General features: G+C 40.0%; 1 protein-coding gene and 2 long non-coding RNA genes across 3 annotated transcripts in view; all 3 read left to right on the top strand.

Moving 5' to 3' along the window:
• LOC120536928 overlaps positions 1-23473 on the top strand; it is a 161920-nt gene that overhangs the window by 50187 nt on the left and 88260 nt on the right. The window lies entirely within an intron of this gene.
• LOC120536934 lies at positions 6002-10980 on the top strand. The gene is made up of 2 exons (XR_005635231.1): positions 6002-6284; positions 10764-10980. It is a non-coding gene; the product is annotated as an uncharacterized LOC120536934 (long non-coding RNA).
• On the top strand, positions 13518-22666 carry LOC120536933. The gene is made up of 3 exons (XR_005635230.1): positions 13518-13671; positions 13773-13947; positions 22637-22666. It is a non-coding gene; the product is annotated as an uncharacterized LOC120536933 (long non-coding RNA).

Raw genomic sequence — 23473 nt, 5'->3', positions numbered from 1 at the left:
AAAAAGAGATATCTATTGACAATGCAGTCCAAATACTATAAGCATAACATATAATCTTAAAACAGTCATGAGACAGTAAACCCAGGGAATGATGTTAATCAGTAGCCCTGGAAAGGCATAGGAAGCCATAATACAATAAACTAAGGGTATGATGTTAAACAGTCTGCTTAAAAAAAAGTTACACATACATACATACATATATGCACATACATACATACATATATGCATATAATTGTAATTAAAGCATAAACAAAAAGTAGCCAAGAAGGAAAAAGGATGTATGATTATGGTATCAGTATCATTGCAAGTGGATCAGACAGCCGGTAAGATTTTCTTTGCCCTGTTAGGACAGGATGTGACTCACGATCGTATTTCAAGAAAAAAGTGTCTGGATCAGTTTTCTTAGCTATTTTTCTGCTTCCTCTGTAGAAGTAAAAATGTAGAGCTTGCCTTGAATGTCCACTTTCAGTTTGGCAGGATACAAGAGGCTGTATCTGATCTCAGCTTTCCATAAGTGCTGTTTAATGTTGTAAAATGTGGCACGTTTAGCAGCTGTTGAGGGTGAAATCTGTGGTTTCGCCTATCTGTTCCAGGTCAGTCTCTGTCAAGCCGTACCTTGAGCTTGGACTTGATGCCTGTCTGGGCTTTAGCTTTCTTTTCTGTTTCTTTCTGAGCCCCTTTCCTGCTACTCATATATATATATATACTAGCAAAATACCCGTGCTTCGGCGAGAAGTAGTGTGTTAAAGAAGCAATGAAAAGAAAAGGAAACATTTTGAAAATAACGTAACCTGATTGTCAATGTAATTGTTTTGTCACTGTTGTGAGTGATGAGTGTTGTTGTCATATATATATATATATATATATATATATATATATATATATATTTACACATACACACATAAACATATATATATATACATACATACACACACACATATATAAACATATATATATACATATACATACATATCTACATATATACACACACAGCTATTTCAGATCAGTGCAATATGCTGTTTGTTAAAACGGTTGACTCCCGCTCTTACGTGCAATAACAAATCAAATCATTCAGTTGTCTTTGCTCATATGTCATTTTAGAGCTGGACGCCTGGCATCTTTTTGGCCACAAGTTCGTTTCTGTTTGGTGTGAGGTTCTGTGTTGTGGAGATTCTCAGGATGGATTGCAGGTGCTCATCAGTGAGGCGACTCCTGTGTGCTGTTTTGTTAGTCTTTATCACTGAGAAGAGCTTCTCACACAGATATGTGCTACCAAACATGCACAAGGTTCGAGCCGCATGTAGACGGACTTTTTTTGTTCTTCAAAGTCACCAAAGCGCCGTGCAAACTCAGTGCGCAATAACTCTAGCTTCAATAACTTGCAGCATCATAAGGTAGACTTGATTAACGCAGTAAGTGTTCGGCAAGGCAGCTGAAGCGCTGCATTATGGGATCTGTAGTTTATTGTGTTACCAGCGCTTCATATACCCGGCTTTAATAACAATAATACAGTATATAAAATGATCTCGGGGCGGATATAATTACACCGGGCGGATGTGGCCCGGCCCTGAGTTTGACACATATGGACTAAATAGAACTTGAAAAGATATATTTTTTCAAATGTGATCGCGCAATTCAGATAGAGTTGACGCAAGACTACAGCCTGCATGCCTCAATGAGTCATCCTCCCTCGCTCTTACTTTTTACCGTTCATCTAATGAATACACTGAGTATGGCTTTACCAAAACAATCATTGATGGCGAATAAAGTATCCATTATTCGAGTATGTAGATCGGGATATATATATACATATATATATATACCCGCGTCGCATGGAGAAGTAGTGTGTTAAAAAGGTAGAAAAGAAAAGGGAACATTTTAAAAATAACGTAACATGACTGTCAATATACAGTATTTGTTTTGTGAGTGTTACTGAGTGTTGCTGTCATCAAGGATTTGATTATCATTATTTCTTTCAATCAGGTTCATATTTGTAGGATGTGTTGTGTTCAAGTTACATTCCGTGTTTGTCAATCGTTGTAAAGATGACAGGTTTCATTCATCGATTCGTTTCTTACTGCATCAATAAACAGCTCGTCTTCTTCTTTATCTGAGACCTGACACACTGCATGCACGGGTTTTTTTTACACTGTCTTCCTTTAGCGGGACATTGCCTTTTTCCAACGTGTGCTTTGTTTCCGTAGTAGCTGCATTTATGAATATGCTTATCAGACGCTTCATATTTTTGCTGCCTTTTCAATTGTGTAATTCGGTTTTGTTCAGCTCTTTGGAACTGTTGCTTTTATCTGTGCACTGCGCCAGTTCACGTGAGCCACTCGGTGTACTTGCATCGAAGGTTCCCAGCTGTGCTGGTGCCATCTCGTGCTATGTCCATAGCTTTATTTAATGTTACCTTAGTCCTGGCACTTAAAACTTTCTCTCGCAGTTTCGCTGAGTTTGTGTCAAACACCACCCTGACCATCTCATCTTCCTCTCCATAAGCACAGTCCTTCACCCATGAATATTTACCCGTGGCAGTTTGCTATTGGATTGCCGCTGACGGACGGCCTTATATGGGCAGGCACTAAATTACAAACGCCAGCGCAGCCTGTCTATGAACTTAATTTAAAGTGTAGGTTTACATCGTGCTTTGTTTGAAGTAGCAGAACTCATGAATATGGTTGTATATGTCACTCGCTCGCTTCTTATTGTTTTGCTGCCTTCTCAATTATATAATGCATGTTTTCTTCTGCGCTTTTTGAGGTCTTCCTGGTTTTCTATGTACTGCGTGATTACGTGGGAGGCGTGATGATGTCACACGAAACTCCGCCCCACGGCGTTGAAGCTCATCTCCATTACAGTAAATGGAGAAAACTGCTTCCAGTTATGACCATTACGCGTAGAATTTCGATATAAAACCTGCCCAACTTTTGTAAGGAAGCTGTAAGGAATGAACCTGCCAAATTTCAGCCTTCCACCCACACGGGAAGTTGGAGAATTAGTGATGAGTGAGTGAGTGAGTGAGTGAGGGCTTTCCCTTTATTAGTATAGATATATATATGTATATATATATATATAGTGGCATGCGGCTGGGAGCTGTGCCCAGCCGGGATGCCTAGAAGAATCAGGAGAGGGACCATGGTATGGGAGCCATGGGAATGGAGCATGGAAGCTCAACCCTATAGGGGCCCATGGCCACCACCAGGGGGTGCCCAGATGACTGAAGAGCCCTGGACATCACCACTTCCGTCACACCCGGAAGTGCTGGTGGATGTATTACCAGGGACACACAGAGTGCTCCTAGTGTGGTGGAAGTGCCGCAGGAAGCTCATCAGGTGGCACCTGGAGGACATCCAGGTGGGAAAAAAAGGGGCCGTCTCCTTCCAGTCATCAGCCGGAGTTGGGTGGAAGAGGATGAAGCTCGGAGGAGAGGAGTGGAGACGGTGAAGACAGAACTGTTGAGAGGTGCAGGGGCACTGGGCTGTGTGCGGGATTGATTACACCTGTAAATACTGTAAATAAACGTGTGTTTGGTTTGGAACCATTTGTGTCTGCCTGTCTGTGCTGAGGCTGGTCTTCCACTATATATATATATATATATATATATATATATATATATATATATATATATATATATATGTATATATATATATATATGTGTATATATATATATATGTGTATATATATATATATAAGCTTGCATATACTGAGACTTTTTTAATACGTATAACTCTGACAAGAATTATATAGTATATAAAGAGCCATGCATGGAATTTCTTAGGTGTAATATGTGTTGTTTAAGTCAACTACTTATCCATTGTTTGTTGTCCTCCCACTTAGTGTACTCTTAGAGGCCGTTAGAGTTTTGAAACAAGTCGCATACCTGACTCAAAATGGCTGCCGAGATACAGTAGTCTTCATCATGGTCTTCTCATTAAGACCAGATGGTGGGAGAGAGAGAGAGAGAGGAAAAGGCAAAGTAACCAACTTTATACCATTCTTACCTCAAAACACAAACCAGTCAGATATTGTGGTACAAAATGGCCTCCAGGTGAAAACCAATCATAAACAGCCATACTTCAGGTTAATACAATTAGTTTATCAGTCCCTTCCTGGGACATTTACCAATGAATGCACTCAGGTACAACTTGTCCCCCAGTTGCTTTGTTTAAGCAGGTCATGGCCTTCCTGCAGTGGATGACTTATAGACTCATGTACGTCTAAACACAGTCACCCTTACCAAACTGGTTTGAAGAAACACTTCACCCCCCTTCCCTCACCATAGATTACACATTCTGAGTCAATCCCAAAGACTGGGGAGTGTGTGAGTAATGGGTGAGTGTCTTTGAGAATTGGTTAGGTAAACATCAAAGCACTGTGGTTCTCATCAGTAAAGTCAAATCTGCTTCATCAAACATGATCTAATATTACATTAGCTGTGTCTAGCTACAAATAAAGACATAGTAAATATGTATCAATGCACAGTGTATGCTAGATATCACTCCACCACAGGCAGATAGATAGACAGATCTTTACTGTTTGATACAGAAGTATTAATTTTGCTTAGCCTTGCCAGTCCCAGAAATCAACTGGCACCAGTTTTTACTGGTTAAAAGGTTAAAATCCATTGATTGTGCAAGTTGGCTTCACTTATGCAGTATATACAAACTTCTACTTTCTAGCCTGACTTAAACTAAGTAAATCTCTTTTAAGGTGAGGTAAATCTCTTTTAAGGTGAGAAGATTTATTATTATTATTATTAACGTTAGTCCTCTTCACTGTTCACGTAATCAGCCATAACAAAATGACGTTCTGGGCAGACCAGGCCACCCTATGCTTAATGTCTTTCAGATTCTCCTGAGTAATTCCCAGATGTAGTCCATCCCACACATCCCAGGTCTGCCCCTCAGTGTTTCCAGGCACATTCTAACTACTTACCCTTAACTACCTAAAGTAGTTCATCTCAAGTTGAAGAACCAATAGTTCTACCCCAAAGTCCTCTCATATTACTGACCTCCTCACCCTAAAAGAGAGAGTGACCCAGTAACCTTGGGCAGGAACATCATTTTTGCCTTTTTTTTAGCTCACTACCTAGACCTTGAGATCAAAGGTAAGGATGAAAATGAAGACAGACCCACTGATTTAAAGCTTCACATATGGTCTTACCTCACTTCTACACCAATCTAGTACAATGTCTGCACAACTGCGACCACAGCACAAATTTGTTTGTCAATCTAACAATATCCCCTTCTCTAACTTGTTAATAAGACCTCCAGGTACTCCTCCACTTGAAGCAGGGGCTCATCCCTTACTTGCAGACACATCCGAGTGGAATCCACATTTCTACTTCTGAGTATGAGGTTCAGCTATCTAGGATCTAGCTATTCTAGGATCTCAGCACACACTTCTCAAAGAAGGCTGAAAAGCTTGACAACTGACACACACTCTTGCTCCATTTTTGGAAAAAGGAGACCATCTCAGTCTGGTAGTTCTGAGGAAACTGTTCCTGCCTTCCACACAAGACTGAAGAGGTGTGGCAGCAAAATACCCACACAGCTTATTAACATATGCGGTCAGATTTCATCTACCGTGTGGTAGTTTTAAATAACAGATTATCAGCCTTGTTTTAAATGTTCATATAAAAGGACTTTTAGGTCTCATTAACTAAGGGCAGGATTGTCTACAGGAATTGTGTCTGATATCAGGTACCATGTGCGAATTAAAAACATACTTTGTTTTAACCTGAAATAATGCCATAAAGTTGTTTTGAAGAAATCGTTCAGTGGAGAGATCAGCTTGATCCGCCCGACTCATAAAGCAGGAGCACCAGGTGACTGTCCTTTAGGATTGTTTGCGTCAATCTGTATAGTATCATGATTCACAGGGAGGAGGGGGTATTTCAACATAAGGATTTCTAAGGAAATGAAACTAAAAATATTTTTATAGTTGTTTGTATGAGAGAATCCTACAAAGACACTCAAGCAGAACTGCTTACTAAACAAACTCACCTGCTGCTGTAACCTGAGGCACAAAGCAAAACTTTAAACAAATGAAGGTGACGCCTCTTGGTCAGAGAAAAACCTGATCAGACAGAACGTTCCAGAAAAGCAAACTTGACTAAATTAAACACCAGAATTCACAAGCTGCACCGAGAAGGATCATCATAACAGTTTTAGTCTTCAATTTATAGCTTTGTATACTAGTAAGAAATAAAGTAGGAAATTTTGTGGCTCATACCTGCTGAAGATTACTTGTTAAATACACATCAGAAAAAATGCAGAATCGTAAGTCACTGCTAAAAGAAATACATATGTTTTGTCTATTTTTTAAATTATTTTTTAAAATTCCTTGCTCTGGGTTTTAAATATGTACATCTTACTTTGACGGATGCTTAATTTAATACTTCAGAAGTGTAACTGGGTGATATGTGATATGAATTCTGGTAGACACTGCATAGAGTGTGTGACTGAAAAACAACCTGTAAATAACAGAGATAAAGAATACTCAAAGAAATCATTGAGAAAAATTAATCTACAAAACATCATATTTGAATGTCATATTTGTTCCAGTTCAATGTAACAGAAATTGTCAAAGTCATGTACTGTTACACAACACGTAGCATAAAGATATTAGAAATAAAAATATTCCAGGAAGTTATGACTCGGTGTCTTGCAACAAAAAGTTATTGTTTCAGTTGTTGGATTGTTTTTAAGTTAATATTAATAGATTGTATGTAAATAGACATGCATAGAATTTGTCATGTTAAACATTTAGACATTAATTTTAGCTAGTTAACAGTCGTTAAGTAGTTTGTGGTCCTACTCTGCTCTATAGAGCCGATAAAAGTCCTCTTCAGGCATCGGGCTTCATGTGCTCCAGCTGTTTCTTGGCAGAATTATATGTAAAAAATAAAACATTATCTTCATATCCTTTGATTCTTAGAAAGTAGAGAAAAGTACAAAAAAGTGTTTTTCATGGTTAGAGAACTGCTTAGCTTTGCTCCAGAAGCTTAGAGGCTCATTAATGTAGTATTAAGTTACTGTTATTACAGCAAAGTCTGCATATGTAAAGTTAACATTAGTGCTAATAATAAAGACATACATTCTAATATCAGATGGCACATTTGATTGCCATGAATGGAAGCTCTTTGTGAATTTTTCTAATTGTAATAAATCTTTCTTGTTGAATGGTTGAATTTACTTTCACTTTCATTTTTTTACTATCCTCTTATTCTTGTGCTTATTTTATTATCGTGTTTTGTAATTCTTTTCACATCTTATTTTTATAAACTCCATGACGCATTAGCCATCATTAGGCAGCATGGCCTCAGAAGTCACTTTGCATGACATTATGTAGGCTGTTAATCACATGTGTATCTGTGTCTACGTTTGTGGATACCAATCAGGAACTTTTCTTCTGATCTCCTGCACAGACTGTAGTCTTTGACTTAATGATCATGCACTGGGCTTAATTATGTTAGTTTGGCTCCCCTGTTTGATGTTTTCCTGGTTCTTTTGACTTGTTTTATTCTTCTAATCTCTACCAGTGCTCAATGTTGTCATCTACTCATAAAGTGACAGTACGCTGACTGGTAAGTGCCACTGTCAGTGTTGTTTACACATTTTTATGTAATTCTTCATGTCACCATTATTTTTGTGTGACACTGTGGTGAAGTCTGTGGATGTTCTTGAGCTGTAATGTCCTCTTCAACACTGTGTGGAGATCAAGGACATTACCTCTGGACAGGCAAAATAGGACATAGACCCAGGAAGGCCTAGGTCATGATTCTGGAAAGGAGGATTCAGCTGTTGGTTGAGCTTGAGATTCAGGAGGAACAAGGCAGAATTTGTTCCATATGTGGAGCACTGGACTAGCTTTTACCCTCACAGGGATACTGGAGGGTTTGTGGGAGTATCCCCAACCAGTCTATGTGTTTTCTATGAACTTGGAAAAGACTTACGACCATCTCCCTCAGGGTGTGTTGGAATATGCGGTAACAGACCAGCTGTGGCATGCTAATCAGTTCCTCCACCGCAGCAGCAAAATCTTTGTATGCATTGCTGGTAATAAGTCAGACTCTTTTCTGGTGGGTGTGAGACTCCACCAGGGCTGTCCTTTATCAATGACACTGTTCATAATTTTTATGGACAGAATTTCTAGGTGGCGCTAAGGAGTGAAAGGTGTCCAGTTCAGTGTCCACAGGATGGCATTTCTGCTTGTGGTCCTGTTGGCTTCATCAGGTTGTAATCTAAGACCTGCAATGGAGTGGTTTGCAGCTGTGTGTGATGCGGCCGGGATGAGGATCAGCACCTCCAAGTCTAACATTATGGTTTTAAGATGGGAAAGGTCAGAGTGCCCTTTCCAGGTCAGGGATAAGGTGCTGCCTACAGAGGAGGAGTTTAAGCATCTCCTGATCATGTTGACGATTGAAAGAAGAAAGAAGCAGGGGATCTACAGGAGGAACTGAGCAGCATCCACAGTCACATGGACATTGTACCAATCAGTCATGGTGAAGAGAAAGCTAAGCCAAAAGGCGAGGCTCTTGATTTGCAAGTTGAGAAATGTTTCAAATCCTCGTCTATGGTCATGAGTTTTGGGTAATGACTGAAAGAACTCGATCTTCAGTGATAGGATTGGGAATCACAGACATTTGGAAGGAGCTCAAAATAGAACTACTCTCCTCTGCCACCAACAGGAGACAGTTGAGGTGATTTGGGCATTTGTTTAGGGTGAGGGGAGACCTTGGGGTACCCTCAGGACACACTGAAGAGATTATATCTTTCGGCTGGATTGGGAAAACCCAGAAAAGGCTGAGGAGGTTGTGGGGTAAGGAGATGTCTGGACATTATTCCTTAGACTGCTGAAAACACAGACCTGGATAAGCAGCAGAAAATATATGGGTAGATGGAATGTAGTGAAATGGTTAATACCGATGCTTTAGCATTCTAGGGGTGTGGGTTCAAATCCTGACCAAGCATTAGTCCATGTGGATATCATGCTCACCGTGTACACATTGTGTTTCTCACTTTCCTTGAATATGTATAAGACATGCACATTCACCTGACTGGTGTGCTCTAAAGTAAATTGGCACCTGAACTATACAATATAATAGCAGATTGGGAAACTGGATGTATTATGATAATATAAAAAATAAATATGGGTTTTGAAATGATAACATAAATGAGGTTTACTATTTTAGTGTAGACATTACAAAGTCTTTTATTAGTCTCCATAATTCTCACAGTTCCACTCAAAAGTTGACCATATGGTTATTCACAGCCAGTGTTCTTTTTAAATTGATTCCATTCTAAAGATAAATTTACCTTAATTATACTAACCATTACTAGTTACATTTTTTCATTTCAATTCATTGTTCTGGATGTACTGACAGCATCTGGCGCAACTGGACACCAGTTCATTGTATCCACACTGAAACTAACACCCCAACTCACTTCCACTGTACTCTCTAGACTTGACAATACTACTTCTGCTGTCTCTAATATTTTAGACTTGATAATGTCTGGGGTGAGATTTATACAGTTTGTTAAATAAGACTTGTAATTTTGAATTTGTGTGAAGAACATGGGATTATTTGGATAAGATGCATCTTTTAAATGAATATATAGTGTAAACAGGATTAACAAGCTCATAAGGGAAAACTAACATTTTTAATTAAGTATTGAAACGGGAGTTTAACTGGCCAGTGACTTCTTTGGGCAGAAGATTTGGTCAGTGAGCACTTGACAACAAGAATAAGTACATGTTTTTAAAAAGGAATAGGACATTGGGAAGTATACAAATTAAAGAGCAAATACTAACAGTCTTATAACTGTTAGATTGTACAAGATTTAAGCTCAGATAAATTAACCAGTGTGTATATGTTTGTAAGAAGGCATGAAATAAGGGCTTTGGACCTTTTTGTCAACATGTTATAGTATTTAGCTCAAAGTAGCTTCATTGACAAGTACTGTAGCAGGGCAATTGGAAAATATCAGTTCACCAACTTTGGCTGATCCAACTAGGACTAAATCTTGCTTGATCAGTCACCAAGGCACTATATAAAATAGAGGATTTGCACATTTACCCTCAGGGTAGCTCCCAGTGTTCACAGGTATCACAACTGGCACAAGGAAAAATTAGCTGGATGTAGAAAATAAAGACTGCAACACCTAAAACATCAAACAAACTATATGATGTGGAGCTGCTGTATGAACTTTGATTTGAATCATTCAAGTTGTATGTTTTTTTTTGTTTTAATTTCTAGTTCTTGATTCACCTGGTTTCCCTACTACTAAACACAAGTTTAGATTGAGATAAAGTTTGAGTATTATCACAATGAAACTGCCTTGTATTTACTGACACTAGAAAATGCTGGAGGGTCAGATATTCTATAAAATGAGGGATTGAGGGTACTTATCAAGGTACTGCAGGACACTAACCAAGGTCATAAGTATTAACAGGTTCAGAAATATAACAAGCTGTGTCATTGAAGTTATGTCTGTCCAGTGGCTGCAAGCTGTGAACCTGGCGGCAGCATCAGACACTTGGCCTTTGTCAGAGCATTCGGTGCATAGACATTCAAAGATGTATTGCTGCCTAAAATACTTTCAGATATGTATAAAAATGAAGGTGATGATTATCCTTTAATTTTCTTCAGATTTGTTTATGATAGATTCATATTGTGACTAAGAGGCTGTCACAAACAAGAGTGGAAGTCAGATTAAAAATATGAATTTAATTCTAACTGTTTTGTTTGGGAACAGCGGAATCAACAATGGAGGAAATGTTTTCAGAAATGGTTGACAAGCACCAAGAAAAAAGCGATCAGCTTCAGCAACAGAATCTTGAAATTCAAGCTGGCCAAAGAGAGATATTAAATATCCTGCAAAACCCACAACATGAAATGAGCTATCAAGTCACATCTGAAGACACTCCTGGCCTCAGCTCAACACCTGTGAAAGATTCCAGTGCTTCAGGTTTGTTAATTAAAAAGGATAACTGACTTGATCGACATCCACATATTACATGAAATCATTGTCCAGCCTTGTAAGAAATTCACATATTCACAAACACTCTGAAGGCGTCATACCACCGCCATGCCCTATACAGGGCTGTTAATTCCCACCACAGGTTTTTGACCCAACCCTTTATTACATCACACTACACAATAATCTTTATACAGGGCATGACATTCATAACAGAAGTAAACTCTCGGGATTTCTGTTTGGCACTAATTGCTATAACACAAATCCAATGTCACCCAGTCTTACATTTTCCAGAAAACTAGTTTAAAATTTGAGTTGTTTAGGCTTACCTTGCATTACACTATTCAGTTTCCAGTTCCATAACAATCTATACTAATAAAATGCAAAGCCCTCACTGACTGACTGAATGACTGACTGACTCATCACTAATTCTCCAACTTTCCATGTTTGTAGAAGGCTGAAATTTGGCAGGCTAATTCCTTACAGCTTACTTACAAAAGTTAAGCAGGTTAAATTTCGAAATTCTACACGTAATGGTCATAACGGTCGACAACTTCCGCCATGTTGAACTTTCTTATTTATGGCCCCATCTTCACGAAATTTGGTAGGCGGCTTCCTATACTAACTGAAACCAATGTACATACTTATTTCGGTGGCATGACGCCACTGTCGGCCTCCATATTGAACGCTCCAATGGTCTTTGTTACTTATGGGCCCATCTTCAAGAAATTTGGTACGCGGGTTTCCAACACTACCTGAATCTTACTTACGTACATATATACGCCCATAGCCTGCAGCTCGGTTGCGTGTGGGGGCGCTGGTCCCCATCCCAACGCCTCCCACGCTTTTGGCTGCCTGCCTATGTAAGGCAGTCCATCGCTCTGGTCTCTTCATTCCCTTCCTTGCTTCGCCACGGTATTCACGTCTCCCTGCTGATAACTACAGCTTTTTATTTAATCCATGGCTTCTCTGCTGTTTTATTGTTTGTTTATTACGATTATAGTTATTGTGTAGGTATTTTAGACTTACTTTACATTGTTCAGGTACCCATTTCCTTTATCGCTCCAACCGTACCGCATTGACATGTCTATTGTGGTATTCACCATCGATCAAAGAACTGTCACTTACCGAGTGGTTTCTATGCCTGGAGATGGCACCTACCTTTTCCATTCTCTTTGTTACATATTGCACGGCCATATCAGGCTCACTCTTGATATCCGGAGGAACATTGTGTCTTATGTATTGAATGACTGGGACAGGTTCAAGGTGTGGACTGATGACGTACAGGAGATAACTATTCTACACAGGAGCACTAGAAGAATGAAATGCTTAAGCCCTTCACCTATGGTTCTGCATGTGAGTTGATGGCTGCCGCTGAATTTTTCGGTTGTCACTTTCAAGTGTACCGAAATGGCCAAATATTTTACACCTTTGGACAACCACCAATGCCTCTTAAACATCTTAGATTGACAGGTGACGATTTCAGTAGTGGACACTTTGATGTTTATGAATTTTTAAACTCTCAAAAGCTGGATGGGTTATCGATGAAACCGGTTGTATGTTTACAATACTTGACAGATGCCGAATGTCACTTCAACACAACAAGTCCTGCAAATACTAACGTAATTGAAGCAAACCATGAAACTCAAACCGATTATTACAGCAGTAATCCAAGCTGTGAGATTTGAAACAAGATTACTGTTCACATGGCCAACTGTACGTTGCATGCTCAAGAGTAAGCTCAGCGCACAGCTTGGTCATATTACAACCGGAGGGCCGAACTGACAACGTGGCATACAAAGAGATCCTTAACAAATAATTATTGGTATATTTTCCCTCAGTTTAAAAAGGTTTACTTTTCTTCTTAATAAAATTTTAAGGCAGTACTCCGCTGCTACGAAGCACGGTATTTTGCTAGTTAAAGAATAAAGTTTATAGGGAGCATTTTTTAATATTTAACACGGTGTATTAAAATCCAAAAAACCAAACCAAAGAGACAAATGTTCAAAAACTGTATATCATTATAATGTGACTGGTGTCATTTGATTTTAATGTTATATACGACTGACTACAGTGCATATATTATGTTTCTGGGACGTTCCAAACATTTAAACTACTGGCCTGTATTGTTTTATAAAGCACTAACTGTTGTACCCATCTAAGACCAGTTAAAATTTAAGTAATCCATGTAGACCTCAGTGAACCATCTGTGGGAATGTATTTTGTAATGCATGCAGTAATACAATACATTGCATTTTTCATTCCAACAGATGGCACATCACAAACATACCACAGCTCTTATGAATCACATACTGTACCAAATGGCACATAACAGAGGCAGATACTCTCATACACAAACACTTGTCCTTTTATTAAGCTGTTAAATAAACCAAAGAACTTTAGCACTTTCTACAGTTTTATCTGTTATTAGTATAAATCTAAGGAATATATGTAAGATAATTATTCTTATCTTTAAACTCAAAAAGTAAATCTTCTTGATGGCTTTATGTCATTGTCATTAAAACCATTTTCTCATTATAATTTTCAAGGCTTAAAAAAATTAACTGCTAATCAGCTGGTGGACTTTTTTCATGAGAATAAAACGGAGATCTCACTGATCGATAATCCTCGCATACTGCTAAACCGGTTAAGAGTCAAAGACTTAATCCCAGCAGACAAATTTCAGGTCAGGCTACTTCTATAAGTTGCCCAGTTGATTGTTTCTGGTAAAATGTGAATTTAATAAAAGACTTGAAAAACATTGCAATGAATGTTCTTGTTTAACAGGATATAATTGATATAAGAGATGCAACAGAGAAAAGTAGAGCTTTTTATGAGTACTTAGAGTGGTTTGAAAATAAAAAAATAAAGAAGATCCGTCCCTTCTTGGAAGCGATATTCAAAGATTTCATCATTCGGCGTTACCCAACATTAAGACAACTTAAGGACAAACTTTTGAAAGGTACTTTGATTGTTTTACATGCATCTATTTTTTTGTAGAATTTGTTTATAAATTTTATCTATTGTTATCCAGACCACCGTGACCCTGTAGTTAGGATATAGCGGGTTGGATAATGGATGGATGGATCTTTTGTTATCTTGACTTTAAGTTATTTGTAAACACAACAGAGGCATCACAGTGGTCTCTAAACGGCAACCCCTACTGTTTCAATCAGAACCTACATGCAGTGTATTTAACACGGGGTGAAGACTCTCTGCGGGACAGCAACAATTACATCTGTCTTGAATGGCCTAGAAGATGTAAAGTGTTTTTCAGGATCTGGTGCCTGGCCAGTCCACCTCAGTACAGAGCCACTGTGACCCTCAGCAAGTAAAGTAGACTGAAAATTAAAAATAAAAGGGTCAGTTTAAAACTATTTTTAATTAATGTTTGACTTTCAAATGTGTGAAACCTGATGAATTTTCTCACAAATGCAAACTGTGTACTTAGCAAAAACGAATGAATATAATTGGTTTATAATCCTATTGACTGTGTGATATTTATTTTTGGTGATAGGTGCATGCCTGTCAGAGTCAAATGGAGGAATTACAGAAGACATGCAGTTATCAGGTACAAAGATATAAATTAATAAATGAACACCTAACTTGTCTTGTTTTGTACACTTGTCATAAATGACTATCAAGATACCAATGTGATATAAAGACAACTATGTTCTGTCCGGATTGTTACTAAACATCAGTTTATAGTCTTCAGTCCTCCTAAAACACTTTTACTCCCACATGTGCTTGGGATGTGTAACAAAGCACTTACTGAAGAACAAGTGGAGAGATACGGAGTATAGTTTTTGTTTTCCAGCTAACAAGGCAAGAAAGGGCAGTCAGAAATGTAGATAAGGAAATAGGCAGAGCTGAATTATACCATAATTACCAAATAAAATAAGTAGAGCAGAACCACAAACAAAGTGCAAAAGCAGAAGGAGCTAGCGAGAGATCTTTTTCTGACTAGACTGTTTTTCTCTTAACTAGCTCTAACTGTTACATGTACAAAGATTTTAGAATTTTTAAAATGTCCAATGTTCAAACATGAAGGATCAGCACACTGCAATCTTCCATAACAAGATGCTATGACAGTAACACGCATACCGACAATACTTGACCTGATGTGCAAGCAACAACTCGATGAACCAGAGGATCCAAAAGCTGATTTTACAGTATAGCACAGAATCATCACAGAGGACTCATCTCTGTGCGAAGCGATGTCTTCATCACTGATGCAACCCTATGGAGATGAACTTTGACTTTAGATGTTGGCTCCAATATTGAGGCTTCACCAGCTCCAAGTTGTAAACGTATCTCAATTCCTTCCAGCTACTGTGAAGTACAGACGTTTAATGGCATCACTTGTAAGAAGCAGGGACACAACCAGCAAGTATTACGGACTCGGGCTTTGCTTTCTACTGATTTTTTATGAATGGCCTAATGAATTTGCTAAATAATCAGGAAATGTGTCTATATTTTTTAGGGAGTTACATTCCAGAAGAGATGACAGGTACAAATAATAATAATTCCCAATAAGCCATAGCTTCATGCAATCCTCTGAGTTCAGATGACTAAGCTAATAATGCATTAAAACATGGCATACTGTATATTAAATAGCACAAGTACAATACAATACAGTACATACAATACAATTTATTTTTGTATAGCCCAGAATCACACAAGAAGTGCCACAATGGGCTTTAACAGGCCCTGCCTCTTGACAGCCCCATAGCCTTGACTGTCTAAGAAGACAAGGAAAACTCCCAAAAACCCTTGTAGGGAAAAATGGAAGAAACCTTGGGAAAGGCAGTTCAAAAGAGACCCCTTTCCAGGTAGGTTGGGCATGCAGTGGGTGTCAAAAGAAGGGGTCAATACAATACATGGAACAAAACACAAGTAACCCTCAATACAGTATAAAAATTAAAAAGTACAAGTATGGAGCAGTAGATGATATCACATAATATGATTTGGATTTGTTTAGAGTCCTGGAGACCTTGGCCATCAAGCTGCCTCCCCCATTTGGCCATTCCACAGCTGAAACAACGTTGGGTCAGCCAATCCGATGAAAGGACCCCTCTTTCCCACGATTCCTGCGATCTTCCATCAGGTATGACTTTACCTTAGTCAGGCAAAACATCCTGGCGGGTTGGCGTGGCACCAAGTGCCACATTTGAGTACTGAGAACAGAAACAGAATAGGTGAGGGTTAGTATCCAATTATAACTATCATGTTACTTATGTTGTAGTGCTAATGACTAACAACAGAGATGCAGTCTGTACAGTTAATCAGCAGCTCTAGTCAGGATGTGCTAAACTGAAGTAGTGAGTCTTCAGCCAGGATTTAAAAGCTGAGACCGAAGGGGCATCTCTTATAGTAGCAGGCAGGCCATTCCACAGTTTAGGGGTCCTGTAACTAAAAGCTCGACCTCCCACTGTTATTTTATTAATTCTTGGAATCCTAAGCAGACCGGCATCTTGAGATCTTAATGTGCGCTCTTGTTTGTAAGTCATGATTAGTTCAGACAAGTAAGCGGACCTCGGTCATTTAGTGCTTTATATATTAAAAGGAGAATTTTGAAATCTGCCCTAAACTTAACGGGAGCCAGTGTAAGGATTTAAGAACTGGAGTTATGTGTTCATATGTTCTTGTTCTTTTGATAATTCTTGCAGCAGCATTTTGGATTAACTGAAGGCTGTATAAAGAACATTTTGAACATCCAGTGAACACCCCATTGCAGTAATCAATCCTACTAGAAATAAATGCATGAATTCATTTCTCAGAATCTTGTTTATTTAGAAAGCACCTTAATTTCCCAACATTTTTAAGATGGAAGAAAATTCATGATTTGGACAACTGTAATATGCACTTTAAATGACCTGCTAGAGTCAAAGATAACTCCTAGATTGCGGGCTGATTCAGTGAAATTAATGGAGATTCCAACTGACTTAAATGTTGATAAAATATTGTTGTGATCAGCGTCATTCCCTCCAACAATTAACATCTCTGTTTTATCTGTGCTTAAAGACAAATAGTTCTCATTCATCCGCTCCATTAATTCACTAAAACAACTAATTAAAAACAACATTGGAGAAACTTTACTTGATCTCAATGAAATGTATAACTGGGTGTCATCTGCATATGAGTGAAAATTAACATTATGTTTCTTAATGATAGATCCCAGTGGAAGCATGTAACGTGAAAACAGTAAAGTTCCCAGTACTGAGCCCTGCGGACACCATATTGAACTTCTGTGCATAATGATGGAGTACTGTCAGCACATTTCTGTACAAATTGGAATTGATTTGATGAATAAGAACTAAACCAAGCGAGCACAATGCCTGTAAGCCCAACCTTATTTTCTAGCCTGTGCAGTAAAAAGAATGGTCAATGGTGTCAAATGCTGCACTTAAGTCTAACAACATAATTACAGTGGATTTTCCTTCATCAGACGATATCAGAATGTCGCTTACAACCCAGCGTTAGTGCCGTTTCTGTATTATGACCTGTGTGGAAACCAGACTGGAAATTCTCAAATAAATTGTGATGCGTAAGGTGTGACTGAAGCTGACTGGCGACTACTTTTTCTAGTATTTTAGAGAGAAAGGGTAAATTTGAAATAGGCCTATAATTATTAAGTATGTGTGGGTCTAGGTCTGACTTTTTAAGTAAAGGTTTAATGACTGACTCTTTTAGTGCATCAGATACCGTGCCATGCAATAATGAACTATTGATAATGTTTAGAATAGGAGCTGAGGGGTTGATTTGTTTTATTTGTATGGAATGATTACAATAAAATCAACAAAAAAAAGAATAGGCACTGCAAAAATATCCATTGCACTTTTTACTAGTTTTGTTGGCACTGGATCTAGGGAACAAGTAGTGGGTTTCATTTTAGAAATTCCTGTTAAGACTTCCTGCTCATAAGTCATCTGTTCCTTCCTAAACCTACAGGCATGACCTCATGTTTGTCTTCAGTGTTATGTTAAAACAAAGACATTCAGTGCACCATCATTAAAATATAATTATATTAACTTACAAATTGTATGATAATAATAAAGAGCGCCATATCCTTACTTTGGGCCCCAATGTCTAAATGTGGCCTCTGAGATGTGTGCAAGTGGATTGCACAGCAATAATATGTCACATCATTTTCTAGCCTACTTAGTCCAAATCAGGGTCAAAGGGTGGGCGCTTCAGCCCTTTGTAGTAAGCAAACAGCAAAAGGCAGGAACAAACCCTGGCGAGGGAGCCAGTCCATTGCAGGGTAAACACTCATACACATACACACACACACACATTAGGGCCAATGTAGTGTCTCCAATTCACCAAATCTGCGTGTTTTTGGACTGTGGTAGTAAACCAGAGCACCTAGAAAAAACCCACACAAACACAGGGAGAACATACAAATTTCATGCTCAGAGGACCCGGGATATGAACCCTGGTCTTCTTTTTTGCCACTGTGCCTTTAGCAACAAACGTCTTTCCACATTTATTTTAATATCTATTAATTGTGTTTGTGCAGTCTGTGTATGGTCATCTGATTGTGTTTGGTTTTAAAACTACCTGTCGTGGCCTGTGCTTGCTTGCTGCTTCAAATTTATGCCAGCAGATTTTAACTTGTGCTGCCTTCCTGAAGGTGTGCAGTGGCTAAGTGACTGGCATGCATTCTACTAGGTTATCCATTCAAAGAAACTGTTAACAAGCTGTATAATCCTGAGGAAGGCCTTTTTTTACCCTGCCCACGGGTCAGTTTTACAAATATGAACGAACTGTCCAACAGCTGAGACAGCTACAGCAAGCAAGTATAGCTAAGCAAGTAAAATGCACATATTAAAAGTTGTGCATTTCCTAGCCACACAAATTTTGAAATATGAGATGAGATTTTTTTTCCCTTTTATGTCACTCTAAGCCACCTAGGTGTTTTAAATAATAAACGGCTACTTTAAAATAATAAACATACCAAGGATCCAAGATGATTCTTGTTCTGAAGGAAGCACATTTTGATTAAACAGCTGCAGTTTGTGTATCTCAGATTGAAATTAGATGAGACTCAACATTAGTGTCATTGAACACGGCACAAGTATCATGACAACAGAAAAGAGTTTTCCATCTAACAAGAAGTGCAAGTAGCAGTTAATTGCACGTAATCCGATAAATAAAAATAAATACAGCAGTGAGGGATTTATACAGACAAGAGTATATACAGAATGATTAGTGACAGTTAAAATATCAATTTAAATACAAAGAGTCTACGTGTGTACAGGGATGGTTTTCAGGTCAGTTGGGAAGAGTGGACATGGCCTAGTGCTTGGATTTTGAGTTTAGCAGGGTGACAGCCACAGGGTAGAAACTGTTCCTGAGCCCGCTGTGTTGGGACGTAGACTTCTGTACAACCTCCCAGAGGGTAAAGAGACCAAGGCTGGTTTGAGAGGGGTCCCCAATCATGCTACACGTCACCCACAGGACCCATTTGTGCTGGAGGTTCTCAATTGTAGGTAAAGAGGCAACACATACTGAGTAGTTTTCACCACCTGCTTCAGTGTCTTATGGGCTGAGAACTTGCAATTACCTCATCATACTGCATCACAATTGGCCAGAATGCTCTCAGTGATGAGTGTTTGAAGTTCACTAGAATCTGGAGAGACAATTGGAGTTCCTCTGCCTTCTTAGAAAGTAAAGATGCTTCTGTGCCTTCTTGACCAAGGTAGAGGTGCTGAGGGATTATGGAAGATCATTGGAAACGTGAACAGTCAGGAACTCAAAGCTAGAGGCACACTCAACCTCATCCCCATTGATGACAATGGGTGTAGACTTCCTGCAGTCCACAATGAACTCCTTGGCCTTTATAATGCTCAAGGATAGGTTACTGTTAGAACAGCACATCATTAGCTGATGGACTCTTCTGTGTAGGCTGACTCATCAATGTCACTGATGAAAGCAAATTGAATGATTGTGTTAAATCCAATTATGTAGACACAGTCATAAGTGAAGAGGGAGTTGAGTAGGGGCTCATCTCACAACCCTGTGGAACACCAGTCTTTAGGGTCAGACTAGAGGAAGTGTGGTTGTCAAAATCAACAATACATGTGAAAGATCATATGAATTATTGAACATAACCATTATTAACATTAATAAATAACAAATACCCCAGCATACCTCACCAAGGTCAGTTAAGACTATGAACGCATAAACTATGCATATATGTACAATAAATAAGTAAATACTGAAATGTGAAAGAAATATCCTAATAACTGAACTGTTGCTGAAACTTTTGCCAATTTAATTTTTGCAATACAATCTGAAATGTGACAGTACTTAATTTATAAATAATAAAACAAACCTTAAAAATGTTTCCTAAAGAGGCAATACTCATCCATCCATCCATCCATCCATCCATTCTCTTCCGCTTATCCGAGGTCGGGTCGCTGGGCAGCAGCTTAAGCAGAGAGGCCCAGACTTCCCTCTCCCCGGCCACTTCTTCCAGCTCTTCCAGGAGAATCCCAAGGCGTTCCCAGGCCAGCCGGGAGACATAGTCCCTCCAGCGTGTCCTGGGTCTTCCCGGGCCTCCTCCCGGTTGGGCGTGCCGAACACCTCACCAGGGAGGCGTCCAGGAGGCATCCTGATCAGATGCCCGAGCCACCTCATCTGACTCCTCTCGATGCGGAGGAGCAGCGGCTCTACTCTGAGCCCCTCACGGATGACTGAGCTTCTCACCCTATCTTTAAGGGAAAGCCCAGACACCCCTGCGGAGGAAACTCATTTCAGCCGCTTGTATTCGCGATCTCGTTCTTTCGGTCACTACCCATAGCTCATGACCATAGGTGAGGGTAGGAAGGTAGATCGACTGGTAAATTGAGAGCTTTGCCTTACGGCTCAGCTCCTTTTTCACCACGACAGACCGATGCAGAGCCGCATCACTGCGGATGCCACACCGATCCGCCTGTCGATCTCACGCTCCATTCTTCGCTCACTCGTGAACAAGACCCCGAGATATTTGAACACCTCCACTTGGGGTAGGATCTCTCCCCAACCCTGAGAGGGCACTCCACCCTTTCCGGCTGAGGACCATGCTCTCGGATTTGGAGGTGCTGATTCTCATCCCAGCCGCTTCACACTCAGCTGCGAACCGATCCAGAGAGAGCTGAAGATCACGGCCTGATGAAGCAAACAGGACAACATCATCTGCAAAAGCAGTGACCCAATCCTGAGTCCACCAAACCGGACCCTTCAACACCCTGGCTGCGCCTAGAAATTCTGTCCATAAAAGTTATGAACAGAATCGGTGACAAAGGGCAGCCCTGGCGGAGTCCAACTCTCACTGGAAACGGGCTCGACTTACTGCCGCAATGCGGACCAAGCTCTGACACCGGTTGTACAGAGACCGAACAGCTCTTATCAGGGGTCCGGTACCCCATACTCCCGAGCACCCCCACAGGATTCCCGAGGGACACGGTCGAATGCCTTTTCCAAGTCCACAAAACACATGTAGACCGGTCGGGCAAACTCCCATGCACCCTCCAGAACCCTGCTAAGGGTGAAGAGCTGGTCCACTGTTCCGCGACCAGGACGAAAACCACACTGTTCCTCCTGAATCCGAGGTTCGACTATCGGACGGACCCTCCTCTCCAGAACCCCCGAATAGACTTTTCCAGGGAGGCTGAGGAGTGTGATCCCTCTATAGTTGGAACACACCTACGGTCCCCCTTTTTAAAGAGGGGACCACCACCCCGGTCTGCCAATCCAGAGGCACTGTCCCCGATGTCCATGCGATGTTGCAGAGGCGTGTCAACCAAGACAGTCCTACAACATCCAGAGCCTTAAGGAACTTCGGCGATCTCATCCACCCCGGGGCCCTGCCACCAAGGAGTTTTTTGACCACCTCGGTGACTTCAGTCCCAGAGATGGGAGAGCCCACCTCAGAGTCCCCAGGCTCTGCTTCCTCATGGAAGGCATGTTAGTGGGATTGAGGAGGTCTTCAAGTACTCCTCCCACCGACCCAACGTCCCGAGTCGAGGTCAGCAGCGCACCATCCCCACTATATACGGTGTTGACACTGCACTGCTTCCCCTCCTGAGACGCCGGCAATACTCAACCCTTTTAATACAAAAAATACTCTCAAAATATAAGTATGTCTATTGCAGTCTATGTTGATTGCTGATGGAGTGGTCGGCTCTGAAGCTAGGGAGCTGCACTGGCACTCGGAATGTTGCTGGTTCAAATCCCGTAAACTCCAGAAGTGACTCTACTCTGTTGGGCTTTTGAGCAAGGCCCTTAACCTGCAAGTGCGCCGTCCTGCAGGGAAAACTTAGGGGTTGGTGGCAGAATTGGCACTCCAGGCACCATAAAATACCTCACACTGTTACATTGCATTTGAACTAGTGTGGTACTGAGGTATTTCATGGCTGCACTCAGGTCCCAATCTGAGATGCTGAAGTGGTTTGTCATGTGGTGGGTGTATGAGTGTCTACTCCTAACCTCTCTATTGCAATCACTCATAAAACCTTCTACGTCTCACACAGCTTTCTTCTGGTATCATTTGATGAGCTTCCTTCAAAAGACTCTGTAAAGAAATGTGAATGACTGTGTATTATATAAATAATAAAGATTATAAATAAAAAATGTATTTTTAACAATGTCTGTTTATTTCCTAGATAACAGCGCAGTTGCAGAAACTGGATTAATAGTGATAAAGGTACAAAATGAACAAATATATAATATGATGTGATTTCTGACTACAATGTCATGCTGTCTCTCTCAGTTCTCTTTACTCTGCTCTTCTGTCTTTTATACGATTCAGTTCGGTGAAGACCAGGACTACGAGGAATCATAGCAATACTTAAACACAAGATGCGTTAAGAATACACTTAACATCTTGACCAATGTTCCCTCTAAGCTGGGTGTATGAGCGATCGCTCACACTAATTCAGAGTGTCGCTCATACTTCCCATAAGATCGCTCATTCTGACGGTGTCACTCGTACTTATCGCGAAAATTGGTGCTCATAAATTTTGGCTTAAACAAAATGTCACTCATAACCAATGTTTTTGCTCATTATATGCTACTCCTTAAAGGGAACATTGATCTTGACCTCAGAGTCTGCAGTAATCTGATACGTTTGTCTCAGTGTGTTTAATTTAATTGGTTGTTAAGAAAATGTTTTGAAATAGTTGCCCATTTTCCCTTGAGTATGAGACTAGAGCAGAGGAGACATACAGTACAACCTTACAGCAAGTCCAGTAGGAGCCCGTGTGACGCCGTGTTATCATCTGTATCTTAGTGACAGAGGCTGTCATAAATTCTTGTTTGGGAGGTATGGTGTATGAAAACACAGCACATTAGGAGCTTTCAACAAACAAAATAAACAGCCCAGTGAGATCAATATATGAGAAGAAACTGAGCGAGAGAATGGAAGGACCGTGTTACGCTCACTCCTTCTCATGTTGTCTTGTGAACTTGTCTTTACGCAGCATAAAACAAGGTACTTCAGC

This window comes from Polypterus senegalus, chromosome 10 (genome assembly GCF_016835505.1).
Source record: "Polypterus senegalus isolate Bchr_013 chromosome 10, ASM1683550v1, whole genome shotgun sequence".
Lineage (NCBI taxonomy): Eukaryota > Metazoa > Chordata > Cladistia > Polypteriformes > Polypteridae > Polypterus > Polypterus senegalus.
This window is presented reverse-complemented; position numbering and strand designations above follow the sequence as displayed.